The sequence below is a fragment of the Bubalus bubalis genome, chromosome 18 (genome assembly GCF_019923935.1).
Source record: "Bubalus bubalis isolate 160015118507 breed Murrah chromosome 18, NDDB_SH_1, whole genome shotgun sequence".
Lineage (NCBI taxonomy): Eukaryota > Metazoa > Chordata > Mammalia > Artiodactyla > Bovidae > Bubalus > Bubalus bubalis.
Genome location: NC_059174.1, coordinates 62565358 through 62576048, shown reverse-complemented (window position 1 = coordinate 62576048; position 10691 = coordinate 62565358). Strand labels below are relative to the sequence as shown.

The window sequence follows — 10691 nt, the reverse complement described above, 5'->3', positions numbered from 1 at the left end:
AAGCTTGCAGGATCTTAGTTCCCTGATCACGGATTCAACTCAGGCCCTTGGCAGAGAAAGTGCTGAGTCCTAACCACTGGACCACGAGGGAATCCCCAGTGTTTTGTGTTTCGGGTTTCTCAACATTTTGTCAACCCAAGGAGTGATTCTTCTCCTGAGAAGAATCACTTCCGAGAATCGTATTCTTAGAACCTCATGATGTCCATCCTGGGTTGACTGTGTCTCTGACTGTCCCCAAGCACCAGGTGTCCCTGAGCATCAGGGTGATGCACTTTAGGGGAGGACAGTTGGAAGAATTGAAGGGGAAGCACCCACGAGGGCAGTGGGGAGAGGGGACCATTCCTATTTTTCTCTCAAAGCCTGTGTCTCCTTCTCTCCTAGGTGATTATGAGAAGCCCTCTTTGTCAGCCTGGCCATGCCCTGTGGTTCCCTTAGGACAGACTGTGACTGTTCAGTGTCACTTCGGTCCTCCATTTGTGATATTCAGACTGCTCAAAAGAGATGGGACCATTTTGCCCAAGCTCCAGGGATATCATTTCAACACCTTCACCATTGGGCCAGTGACCAGAAAACATGCCGGGTCCTACACATGTCTCTCTCTGTGTGGTCCTATATCAGTGACCCCCTGCAGATTATGGTCACAGGTAGGAGGGGTCCAGCCCAGCTCAGGACACCTGTGCCTGCAGGCAATCCTACCCTAGGTCCACGTGCCAGTGCAGCCAAAGACGTCTTCAGGATTCCCAGCCAGAACTGAACCAAGGAAAGAGAACCAAGTCTGAGAGTTTAAACTCAGGATGTTGAATAGAGGGATGTGTTCCCCTGGCTCAGGAAAAAGGAGCCTCTGTAGGCATTAGTTAGACAGGATGCTGCCATTGCCTGTCAACTGGGATGCCAAGGGGGCCCCTGATCCAGTACCTGTCACCCAGTAGGAAGCTGTAATCCCATATGAAGGAGCTGGGGTCCCAGTTAGACCAAGTCAGCCCAGGAATGTTTCCAGAGGCGTGAAGTGGGGGTCACAGGTGGGAAAATGTTCCCTTTTTTCTCCACCTCCTTCCCAATCTCCTGCCCATCATCACCCACTTTCTAGGAGACGAGTGTGAAAGAGCCAAGGTACGTATTACACCTGGTATGTGTTCTACCAGAGAAGCAGACCCACCCCAGCCCCCCACCATGCATATTAGGAATGGGATGAAGTTAAGAGCACTGCAACTCACTCCAGTATTCTCAACTGGAGAATCCCATGGACAGAGGAGCACTGTGGACTACAGTCCATGGGGCCCCACAGAGTCTGACACAACTGAAGTGACTGAGTATGTATGCATGAAGCTGAGAGCAGATCGAACAGCTAAAAAGCTTAGAATAAACACAGAGACGGCCTAAGGTCTTGAGCAAAGAGAAACAGAAAAGCATGAGCCAGAGCCTGAGAACAAGGCTAAAGAGAATGCAACAGAACAGACAGGAAGGGTAATTGGCTTTGCTGCTTCATGGGGAGGTTTTTCACACCTTCAGATGTCAGGGGAAGTGCTGAGGCAGGGTGACTCACTAAAGCTCACAAGCTCTTTGCTCCTAGGTGTGTTCACAAAACCTGCCATCTCAGCGCACCCAGGCCCCCTCGTGCGTGTGGAAGAGAATGTGACCCTCCACTGTCACTCATCAATGCTGCTTGACAAATTTATCCTGCACAAAAAAAGGAGCACAGGGCATTTCCAGAGATGTGCAGAGATGCTCACTGGTGGGCATGCCCCAGCTGACTTCTTCATTGGCCCCATGACTTTGGTGAGAGCGGGCACCTACAGATGCTATGGCTCTCTCAGCCACACCCCCTATAGTGGTCAGTTCCCAGCGACCCTGTGGATATCATCATCACAGGTGAGTGTGGCCAGACAAGTCCCTTCTGCTCTCTGTGTCACAGAAGGTCTGGTGTCCAGTCCAGCATCAGTCCCGAGAGAGAATGACAGGCGTGCAGAGACACTCACAAACTCAGGAGAGGGAACAAACCAGAGAGAGGTGTGAACACGGAAGGGAAAAGAGAACAGAGTGCCTGCCATGTGCTAAGGAGAAGACACAGCCGGTGAAAGGCTGAAAAAGCAAGAACCTGAAAGAACGACCAATGGAGGAAAATGTACCAGAGGAGGGACCTGGGCAATTCCCCGCTCAGGCAGCCAACGATGGTTGGTTAAGGGGTTGGTTTCCCGCTTTCATGTCAGAGTTCCCTTCCTCTGTCAGCAGCACACTGTGGTACCAGATGCCCTTGCAGTCTGGCCCCTGGGTGATCGAGATGGAGGTCGACACCCTGAAGTTGCTTAGACTCTTGGTTTAATGCGTCCTTCTGCACAAAGAGGGGGGAGTGGTCCCGCCAATCCTCCCATTAAGGAGTCCCTTCCATCCCCTAGGGGTGGTCAGGGCAGCGCTGAAACACCATCAAGAAAGAAGCAGTCAAAGATCGAATGAGATTCTGGCAATTTCCACTCCATAATCTCTTCTTCTAGGTCAATGTCATGTTTTCTGATGGTCCCCAGCAGTAGTTAGTGGGTTCCGTTTATTTCAAGACAATCACACATCTGGTAGATTTTTTAAATTTATTTTATCTTATTTATGTTTGTTGAAGTATAGTTGATTTCAGATGTTGTTAATTCCTGTTATACAACAGAGTGATTCAGTTATTCATATACATATATTCTTTCTTTAAAAAAGGATATTAAATGACAAGCCATTTTATAAAAATTATTTATTTTTTAAAAGGATTTTAAATAACACTCCATTTTTTTAGAATTTCTTTTTGTAATATAAATTTATATATTTTATTGGAGGTTAATTACTTTACAATATTGTATTGGTTTTGGCATACATCGACATGAATCCGCCACAGGTATACACGTGTTCCCCATCTCAAACCCCTCTCCCTGCTCCCTCCACGTTCTATCCCTCAGGGTCGACCCAGTGCACCAGCCCCAAGCAACCAGTATCATGCATCAAAATTGGACTGGTGATTCGTTTCATATATGATATTATACATGTTTCAATGCCATTCTCCCAAATCATCCCACCCTCTCCCCTCCCACAGAGTCCAAAAGACTGTTCTATACATCTGTGTCTCTTTTGCTGTCTCGCATACAGGGTTATAGTTACCATCTTTCTAAAATCCATAGATATGCATTAGTATACTGTATTGGTGTTTTTCTTTCTAGCTTACTTCACTCTGTATAATAGGCTCCAGTTTCATCCATTCATTAGAACTGATTCAAATGTATTCTTTTTAATGGGTGAGTAATACTCCATTGTGTATATGTACCACGGCTTTCTTATCCATTCGTCTGCTGATGGACATCTAGGTTGCTTCCATGTCCTGGCTATTATAAACAGTGCTGCGATGAACATTGGGGTACACATGTTTCTTTCAATTGTGATGTCCTCGGTGTGTATGCCCAGCAGTGGGATTGCTGGGTCATAAGGCAGTTCTATTTCCAGTTTTTTAAGGAATCTACACACTGTTCTCCATAGTGACTGTACTAGTTTGCATTCCCATGAAAGTGTAAGAGGGTTCCCTTTTCTCCATACCCTCTCCAGCATTTATTGCTTGTAGACTTTTGGATCACAGCCATTCTGACTGGCATGAAATGGTATCTCATTGTGGTTTTGATTTGCATTTATCTGATAATGAGTGATGTTGAGCATCTTCTCATGTGTTTGTTAGCCATCTGTATGTCTTCTTTGCAGAAATGTCTATTTAGTTCTTTGGCCCATTTTTTGATTGGATCAGTTATTTTTCTGGAGTTGAGCTGTAGGAGTTGCTTGTATATTTTTGAGATTAGTTGTTTGTCAGCTGCTTCATTTGCTATTATTTTCTCCCATTCTGAACAACATGCTGCTGGATAACCAAGAAATCACAGAAGAAATCAAAAAAGAAATCAAAATATGCATAGAAATGAAAGAAAATGAAAAGACAACAACCCAAAACCTGTGGGACACTGTAAAAGCAGTGCTAAGGGGAAAGTTCATAGCAATACAGGCATACCTCAAGAAACAAGAAAAAAAGTCAAATAAATAACCTAACTGTACACCTAAAGCAACTAGACAAGGAAGAAATGAAGAACCCCAGGGTTAGTAGAAGGAAAGAAATGCTAAAAATTAGGGCAGAAATAAATGCAAAAGAGACCATAGCAAAAATCAACATAGCCAAAAGCTGGTTCTTTGAAAGGATAAATAAAATTGACAAACCATTAGCCAGACTCATCAAGAAACAAAGGGAGAAAAATCAAATCAATAAAAGTATAAGTGAAATGGAGAGATCACAACAGACAACACAGAAATACAAGGGATCATAAGAGACTACTATCAGCAATTATATGCCAATAAAATGGACAGCGCGGAAGAAATGGACAAATTCTTAGAAAAGTACAACTTTCCATAACTGAACCAGCAAGAAATAGAAAATTTTAAGAGACCCATCAAATGCACAGAAATTGAAACTGTAATTAGAAATCTTCTAGCAAACAAAAGCCCAGGTCCAGACAGCTTCACAGCTGAATTCTACCAAAAATTTAGAGAAGAGATACACCTATCCTACTCAAACTCTTCTAGAAAGTTGCAGAGGAAGGTCAACTTCCAAACTCATTCTATGAGGCCACCATCACCCTAATACCAAAACCTGACAAAGATGGCACAAAAAAAGAAAACTACAGGCCAATATCACTGATGAACATAGATGCAAAAATCCTTAACAAAATTCTAGCAATCAGAATCCAAGAACACATTGAAAAGATCATACACCATGACCAAGTAGACTTTATCCCAGGGATGCAAGGATTCTTCAATATCCACAAATCAATCAATGTAATACACCACATTAACAAAATGAAAAATAAAAGCCATATGATTATCTCAATAGACGCAGAGAAAGCCTTTGACAAAATTCAACATCCATTTATGATAAAAAACTTTCGAGAAAGCAGGAATAGAAGGAACATACCTCAACATAATAAAAGCTATATATGACAAACCTACAGCAAACATTATCCTCAATGGTGAAAAATTGAAAGCATTTCCCCTAGCGTCAGGAACAAGACAAGGGTTTCCATTTTCACCACTACTATTCAACATAGTTTTGGAAGTTTGGGCCAAAGCAATCAGAGCAGAAAGAGAAAAAAAAGGAATCCAAATTGGAAAAGAAGAAGTAAACTCTCACTGTTTGCGGATGACATGATCCTCTACATAGAAAACCCTAAAGATTCCACCAGAAAATTCCTAGAGCTAATCAATGAATATAGTAAAGTTGCAGGATATAAAATCAACACACAGAAAACCCTTGCATTCCTATACACTAATAATGAGAAAATAGAAAGAGAAATTAAGGAAACAATTCCATTCACCATTGCAAAGAAAAGAATAAAATACTTAGGAATATATCTACCTAAAGAAACTAAAGACCTATATATAGAAAACTATAAAACACTGGTGAAAGAAATCAAAGAGGACACTAATATGGAGAAATATACCATGTTCATGGATCAGAAGAATCAATATAGTGAAAATGAGTATACTACCCAACGCAATCTATAGATTCAATGCAATCCCTATCAAGCTACCAACGGTATATTTCACAGAGCTAGGACACTCCATTTTTAAAGTTATTTCTGAACTTTTCCCTGTGCTGAGTACCCCTTACTGTGGGGCTTTCTCTCCTGGCAGTGGGCGGGCTTCTCATTGCAGTGCTGCTCTTGTGGCACACTTTGGGCTTTAGTCCTATACTTAGGACTAGAGTTACTCTGTGCTCTAAGATAAAGGTCTCTTCCTTCCAGGTCTGTCCAAGAAACCCTCTCTCTCAGCCCAGGAGGGCCCCGAGGTGAGGTCAGAAGAGAACGTGACCTTGGTCTGCAGCTCTGAGAGTGCTTTTGAACAGTTCCATCTGCTCAGGGAGGGGCAGAACCTTGGACGCCCGCTTGCTGGAGGCCAGAGCCCCCACAGAGCACTCCAGTCAGAGTTCCCTCTGGGTCCTGGGTCCCCAGCCCACAGCGGGGTCTACAGGTGCTACAGCTCTTTCAGTCACTCTCCTACTCATGCTCAGACTCCAGCGACCCACTGTTCCTGTCTGTTACAGGTGATGAACCTGTTCCTGGCCCATGCGTTGTTGCCCCTGTTCAGATGCTATGTTCTCTCCAGCTCTTTGCCACCCTGTGGACTGCAGCACGACAGACTCCTCTGTCCTTCACTACCTCCTCCACATGGATCACAGCCTTGTAGTGGTGAAGGGGCTTTCATACCTCAGTGAAGCTATGGGTCAGTCATGCAGGGCCACCCAAGCCTGACGGATCATAGTGAAGAGTCCTGACAAAACGTGGTCCCCTGAAGGAGGAAATGGCAGCCCATTCCAGTATTCTTGCCTGGAGAACCCATGAAGAGTCCCATGCTTTACAATACACTAAATCACATTGTGGTGCCAAAAAGGCCATTTGGCTTTTCCCATAATATCTTACTGTGTCACTGAGCTCTATCTCAAGGTCTCCGTGCTGGCATCAGGGGACCTTAGGGCTTCTGGAGAAACGGAGGCAATGAGAACTAGAGAGGAACACAGATGGTATATGGCATCTCAACATTCTTCCACCTCTGGTATGGATGCTCCATATCAGAGTCCTGGCTATCCAGGCAAATAAAGAAAAGGGTCAGGGTAGACCCAGGAGGAGGAGAGGCTGGGCTCATTCGGGAGGATCAGAGATTGCATTGGCCCCTTGCTCTTAGTGTTTTCCCAGTAGCACCTCTGACATACAGGTGATTTTCCAATTAAGGAGCATAGATATTCATTCCTGGTGCAGAGAGGATGTCTCTTGCTTATAGCTGTCTTTCATCACCAGGCATATCCTTTATGCTTCCTTCCACCATCTCTTCTCTGGGATGGAGGCTCTACTCAACACAATCACTGTGAGGGACCAGAAGCTCTCCCCTCCCCCATCAGTGCTCTGAGGGATGACAGAGTCAAAGAAAAGCAGGAGGTCAACCTTCCAGAAACAAGAGTCCTCCTTTGGTGGGGCAAGGAAGGTTACTGTTCACCCCCTCTGGCTTTTTTCCCCCCTAGAATCCACTAGAAGTAGTTGCCCATCAACTATGGATCCACACACCACAGAAGGTAAGCAAGACCATCTCCTATCTCAGCAAATTTCTGAGATGACAGAGAATCCCTGTGTGAGCATTCATTCTACCACCTCCCAGTTCTGTGACTTTGGGCTCCTCAACGTCCCTGCCATGTCAGCATTTGAGATCATGGTCTGTATTAGAACCAGAGGGGGCATTGAGTTTCTCAATCTCTGGGAGTGGCAACTTCTAAATTGAACACAGTGAGACACAGTGACTTGACCCCATGCTTAAGGGAGATGCTTACCTTCCCTCCAGCAGTATCTTTGGGGAAGGATGGGGGATAAGAGAAGAATTTTAGGGACACCTTCAATATGTGCTATTCCTCTGCTAGTGTTTTATGAACTAAACATTCCACAGTTCAGAAATAGAAGTGTCATGTCTACTTGAGGATTCCATTCCAGGTATATGTGGATGGAGGGGGAAATATATGCAGGATTAAAGCGGTCCCCATTCATGCAAAAACACCATGCCTTGTCATATGGGGCAGCAGAGAAAAACTGCATCGGTGCCCAGGGGACCTGGTTTCAGACCTCTGCTGGTCTTGCATGGCCTATTTACTTTATCCTCTGCTAACATCTCTCCTGGATGCTTTGGTACCTCCTGGGAAGTGGAGACCATACTGATCAGGTTGAGAGCTGCTGACACACTTTGACACAAGGATACAATAACTCCTGTGTGTAGGGGCAGGGTGTATGCAATGAATAACCAGACCTTCTGTTGGCTTGTTGGCAGAAGCATGGCTTCCTTAAGGCCACTCCAGCCAGCTGCACCTTCTCCTTAGGCTCTCCGTAGCCTTCATCTATACCAGCATCTTCCTCGCTGATCTTGTCTGTCACTGGTTACCCATAAAGTAAGTATGAAGAGCCAAACTGTCACTGGTGGTCTACGCAAAATTGTAAGTTTGAAGGAGGGAAGCACAGTGTCATCTGACACAGGGGGAGGTGGGCTCATAGCAGAGAATGGCGTTTTCACTTCCTGTAGGTTAAAAACTGATTTCCATGGTTGTAATCCCTCAATGAATCTCTTCCAGAGACCCATGGGACCCTGTTCTTTTTATGAAAATATGTGTTAATTTATTCTTAGCTGCATCAGGTCTCAGCTGCAGCTTGGGGGATCTTCACTGTGGTGCTGGGGTGCAGTTCAAGGCTACAGAGCTCATGGGCTCAGCAGTTGCAGCATTGAGGATAGTTGCTTCAAGGCATGTGGGATCTCAGTTCTCCCACCAGAGACAGAACCCATGCTCCCTGAACTAGAAGGTTGACCCTTAATCCCTAGGCCACCAGGGACATTCCAAGTCCTGTTCCTCCTTTCAACCACAGCCATCTGTTCTTCTCCCCTGTATGATCTTGGGAATCTACTGATATGCATTAGAGGATGGTCCATAACAGACGATGTAGGATGGGCTCCATGGTTTTCCACACATAACTGAGAAAGAGAGTCCATCAGTACTGGGATTATATATGGAATGTTTTTTTTGTGTGTTTTTTTTTTTTAATTTAGTGGAGTAGACAGACTTAGGAACCTGGGGCACACCCCTGCTTTTTTAGGCTTTGATGTCCCTACCAAAGATATGGAGGTCTAAAAGAATCGCCCCGACCCCAAGAGCCATCTCTCTTCCATTCCCAGATGAGGCCATCATAGAAGGAGAGCCTAAATAAGACAGGACAGTGAATGGCGAGGTGAGTCCTCCTAGCCCACCCTTGCCATAGCCCGAAGCCCTCCAATGCCCAATGCCCCAGCCTTCAAACATCACATTTCATTCCATCATTCACATCTCCTTCCTCTCAGGACCCATCAGCAGAGGATGCGATATTTGTCCACTTGAACTACAGGACCCTCTCTGAGAGATTGTTCATTCCCACTCCCCTAAACCACATGCACCTCTTCGCTGAGACCAGTATCTATGAGGAATTTGATGTAAACCAAGACCATGCTGACCCTGACCTGGCCCCATCCTTTGAGCACACAGAGTGTTATAAATTGAAGAGCTAGATCTCTTTTTAGAGGGGTTCCTCCGTGGGCACTCCTTCTCCTCCTCCAATGCACCCCCACAGCTCTGCAGTCAAGAGTGGATTCCAAGAATTATAGGATCGTCTTCAAAAATCCCACCAAATCTTAGTAATCCCCTGGCTATTCTAATACTCTATTTTAACTATGTAACCTTTTGGGAGAAGTTACTCTAATCAATTGCACATACTGGGTAGATTACCATGATGATCATATTTTCTTTTAATTCCAGTAAAGCATAAAAATTGCAAGTTGAGTCTTCAAATTATTCAGTTTAAAATAAAAGAAAGTCTTTAAAAAAAACCTGTGTTCAGTAATAGTTTACAAGGATGAACTTGTTTACAAGACAGGAACAGACTTGTAGACTTGGAGAACAAATTTAGAGTTACAGAGGGAAAGGATGAGGGGAGAGATAGATTGGAAGTTTAAGAGTGACATGTGCACGCTGCTATATTTAAAACAAAATGCTTTCCATGAAACAATAATAAAAGCAATGCAAGAAAGAAAAAGCAATGCAAGTTCGCCAAATTAAAAGAGGGAATATATTCTGTTTGAGATATCCAGTGTGGTGCCACTTGCCACATGAGGCTGTGTGTCTGTGTGCTAAGTCGATTCAGTCATGTCCGATGCTTTGTGAACCTATGAGGTTGTATAGCTCGCTAGGCTCCTCTGTGCATGGGATTCTCCAGGCAAGAACCCTGGAGTGGGTTGCCATGCCGTTCTCAAGGGGATCTTCTTGACCCAGGGGTCGAACCCACGTCTCTCATGTCTCTTGCATTGGCAGGCGGATTCTTTACCACTGACCCATCTGGGAAGCCCCTTCAACCTTTTGCAGCTGTGTGCACTGAGGGTGTTGGGGTTCCAGGGGTAGAAACAAGACAACAAGATCCCCCTCAGTGTGGATCCGCACTGGCCGATAAAGTACTTACCCAGCCGCACAGTACAGACAATGACGCTACACGTATAGGAAGTAAAGCATTCAGTTCTTCAGTTACAACCACCACATTTCAAGTGCTCAGGAGCATCATGTGGCCAGGTGCTACGGTGCTGGACAGAGCAGATATTTTAAAAGTCCCGTCATTACAGAATATTCTACTGGACATTCCACTCCAGATCACTGAGGGCTGCAGAGAGAACACTTGCCCCAGGGAGGCTTTGCATGTGTTGTGTTAATCCATAAATATTTGCATGTTTTGTCTCTTTTGCTTCTCTTCACCAAAGCCAAGGATTTGAGAATCTTGTGCCTTTTAAGTTATCAACTGGTGGCACAATGTGGCTTGGCTCAACCAAGCGGAGGGCTGAACAGGATAACACCATGAGGACCCCGATGTGAACTGAGCTGGCCAATAGGGTAAAAATCAAGCTCCATGGAGCCTTAGCTGCTCATTGAGCTCTCTGTGTGTGATGTCTCTCCTGGCTTAGAACTAAGCCACCCAAGAACTCTTTTACCAAGAAATGTTAGAATTGCTTAAAGTGAAGACATTCTGGGTCTCCTGTGTTGCTACTATCACTGTTTCCATTTTCCCCCTAATTATCTTTTTTTTTTCTTTTGGCCT

At 44.7% G+C, this 10691-nt stretch overlaps 1 pseudogene; it reads left to right on the top strand.

The window, feature by feature from the left end:
• The first annotated feature begins 198 nt into the window (after nucleotides 1-198).
• LOC123465085 lies at nucleotides 199-9886 on the top strand (annotated as a pseudogene).
• The last annotated feature ends 805 nt before the right edge of the window (nucleotides 9887-10691 follow it).